The 3,344-nt window shown below is 58.1% G+C and overlaps 1 protein-coding gene across 2 annotated transcripts in view; it reads right to left on the bottom strand.

The window, feature by feature from the left end:
* Window positions 1–1,105: 1,105 nt before the first annotated feature.
* The window catches only part of LOC132834546 (high affinity immunoglobulin epsilon receptor subunit beta-like), a 44,207-nt gene continuing 41,968 nt past the window's right edge, over window positions 1,106–3,344 (bottom strand). For both annotated transcript variants that reach the window (XM_060853478.1, XM_060853479.1), the window contains one exon: window positions 1,106–3,344. This exon is cut by the window's right edge and continues 130 nt beyond it. The gene's annotated coding sequence lies outside the window, so the exon portion shown is untranslated.

Here is a 3,344-nt window from a genome sequence, read left to right as displayed (position 1 = left end):
CATCAATATTCAAATATCCAGTGACCCCTCAGCGGGGTGTCCTGAGACCCAACCACCTCCAGCTGCTCCCTGGCTGACCCTCCCTCTGCCGTCAGGCCCGAGTTGGGGATGTTCACCGACGATTGTCCGGCCCCATTCCCCACCCCTCAGGTCCTGGAGCTGTCCATGTCCGAGGGCAGCAATATCCAGGCCTGGGCAGGGAACATTCACACCAGACCCACACCCCCAGCACTGACCATCTCTGCTCGGAGACCATCTAACCACCCCCCCCTTGATGTTCAGTGGTGTTCCCATCACTGGATCCCCCTCCACCCCCCACTCTCCACATCCTGGGGGTTACCATTAACCCCAAACCCAACCGGACCCTCCACATAAACCCAGCGGCTACCAGAGCAGGGTCAGGGGCCAGGAATCCTGCAGCGAGTAACTCCCCTCCTGACTCTCCCCCCGAAGCCTGTCCCACCATCTACACGGGGTCAGGAGGGGGGAGGGAATACTCCCCCCTTGCCCCTGGGTGGGGGCAGCTCCAACAACACTCGAGAAGCTCCACCCCATCCAGGGACAAAGCAGCCCCCACCCTCCCACACGCTGGATTGGCCCCACACCCACACACACCCCCTCCCTCCCTCCCTCCCCCCACCGACACTCAGTAGCAGCAGGGGGGGGACCATCTACAAGGGGCACTGCAGAAACTCCCCAAAGACCCTCAGGCAGCACCTTCCCCCAAACCCACAGCCCCCTCCCATCCAGAAGGACAAGGGGGCAGCAGGTACATGGGAACACCACCCCCCCCCCCTCCCTCCCTGCAAGTTCCCCTCCGAGACACTCCCCATCCCGACTCGGAAACATATCGCCGTTCCCTTCAGGGTCAGAATCCCGGAATTCCCTCCCTCAGGGGCATTGTGGGTCTGCCCACAGCACATGGGCTGCAGCGGGTCAAGGTGGCCGCTCACTCCCTCACCACCTTCTCAAAGGTCTGGGGTCAACTAGGGACAGGGAAGAGCCGTCCTGGGCCCACCCACACCCCAGGAATGAATTTGAAAACACACGTTTTAAAGGTTCTCTCCTGAATTGGTGAATAAGGAACGAGGGAACGCACCATCAGTGCTTTTTAGCTTAATATATATTTAATTCATTTTACATCCCATTCCTGAAGATGCTGGGTCCATTTTGGAAGTATTTCACTTCAGATTATTATAGGAATACATCACGTTGGCTAAATTATCGGTGTTTAACATGCTTGGATTCACACACACACACAGAGCTCCGAAGTAGGTAATAAGGAAGGCAACCGGAATTCCGCTTCTGTCCTGACAGGAAGCGAGTTGAAAAGTCAGGAAGTGTTTGGTGTAAGTGTTCAAGGCTCCAGTGAGACCAGGCCATGGAGTGTGGCCTACTGGTCTGGTAGGCCCCTGCCCCCTCCCCTCCCCCACCCTGACACGAGTGTGTTGGGGGTCAGCTCCCTCAGTAGGTCCCAGAGGGGACGGGGTTTAGTCAGAGACGGAGCAGTTTGTCTCGATACTGTCCGGGGGGAGTGCAGAGGGAACGAGGGGAGACGTGACGGAGGTCAGTGAGATGCTAAAGGTCGGGGGGGGGGGGGGGGGGCGGGGGGTGGACAGGGAGAGGGTGTTCCCCCACGCGGGGCACACGGGAGCGAGAGGTCAGAGGTTGAGGGTGAGAGGTTGCCGATGTGAAACAGGGCCCAGGAGGGATGACCTCTCTCTCTCTGTCTCTCGTGGGTCTGTGGACGTCACCCCCCGCAGGGCACGGTGCATGCTGGGACATGGACTCAGCTGAACGAGGAGGTGGAGAGAGCGTTAAAGAGAGACAGGCTCGAGGGGTGACGGAGAGATGACCTCAGCGGGAACGGTGGAGGGGCTGAATGGCCTCTTGCTGCTCCTAGCCCACGCCGTCCCGTGACCATTCCATTGAAACCTCCTCCCCCACTCCCCGCCCCGCTCGCCCAGTTCCCAATCCTTTCCTTCCTGGGTCCGGGACCCATTTCCGTCTGACTGCTTTGTCGAAGGGGGGGGCTATACAAATGCGGGCTTCTCTGGGTGGGTTTCCGATGCTGTGATCACATGGACTGTCCCTGGGGCTGGGGTCGACCAGAACAGCAGTAGTTCAGCCCAGCAGAGAGACCACGCAAACGATGGCCTGGGATTCACACAGGTTATTGGAGTGGGGAGTTTGAATACATTTTTCAAGATATCCATATGGACGGTTCGGAGACATTGGTTAGGCCACTGTTGGGATATCGCGGGCAATTCCGGTCTCCCTCATATCGGAAGGATGTTGTGAAAGGGTCCAGAAAAGATTTACAAGGATGTTGCCAAGGTTTGAGCTACAGGGAGAGGCTGAACAGGCTGGGGCTGTTTTCCCTGGAGCGTCGGAGGCTGAGGGGTGACCTTATAGAGGTTTATAAAATCATGAGGGGCATGGATAGGGTAAATAGGCAAAGTCTTTTCCCTGGGGTGGGGGAGTCCAGAACTAGAGGGGCATAGGTTTAGGGTGAGAGGGGAAAGATATAAAAGGGAGCTAAGGGGCAACTTTTTCCCCCAGAGGGTGGTACGTGTATGGAATGAGCTGCCAGAGGATGTGGTGGAGGCTGGTACAATGACAACATTTAAGAGGCATTTGGATGGGGATATGGATAGGAAGGATTTGGAGGGTGGGTGCTGGCAGGTGGGACTAGATTGGGTTGGGATATCTGGGTCAGCATGGACAGGTCGGGCCGAAGGGTCTGTTTCTGTGTTGCGGTGGACAGAGACATACGAGGGAGGGGGTAAGGAACGCCTGAACAACGTTGTTCAGAACTGACATGGAGTTTCGAGACTCTCTCTCTCTCTCGCTCGCTCTCGCAAGCGACGATCCGTGTCAGAGCGGGCGAGAAGTTAAAATCGGAGACCGGGAAGAGATGTTACTTTTAAACCTCTTCTCCCCCCGATGATGGGGGGGAAGGAAACAGGGACGTTGGGGAAGGAGAGCTATCCCCTTCGCTCGGTGCAGCCAGGGATGGGGTGGAGGGATTGGGAGCAGGGAATCGAGGCTTGGACAATGCGGAAGGGGACGGACTCAGTCCGGGGAACGCTCGCGGTGGGATGGGATGGAGAGAGGAGGGTCACGGTCAGGAAAGGGAGCTGCGGAGAGGGAGAGGGGCTCTCGGGCGCGGCTGGGTTTTTGCGTTCGAGGGCGGGTGCTGAGAAACCGCCTGAGAAGGAGGAGGTTGCGGAGATTCGCAGAAACCCCGGGTTGGGGAGGGTGGGGAACAGAGTGGGAATGCAGAAGCAGGGCCAGGGGCCATTCGGTCCAACCCGTTTTCCCACCCCCCCCAAACTCCCCCG

Source organism: Hemiscyllium ocellatum, chromosome 40 (assembly GCF_020745735.1).
Source record: "Hemiscyllium ocellatum isolate sHemOce1 chromosome 40, sHemOce1.pat.X.cur, whole genome shotgun sequence".
Lineage (NCBI taxonomy): Eukaryota > Metazoa > Chordata > Chondrichthyes > Orectolobiformes > Hemiscylliidae > Hemiscyllium > Hemiscyllium ocellatum.
The sequence above is the reverse complement of the archived record's forward strand: the minus strand, read 5'-3'. Positions and strand labels throughout refer to the sequence as shown.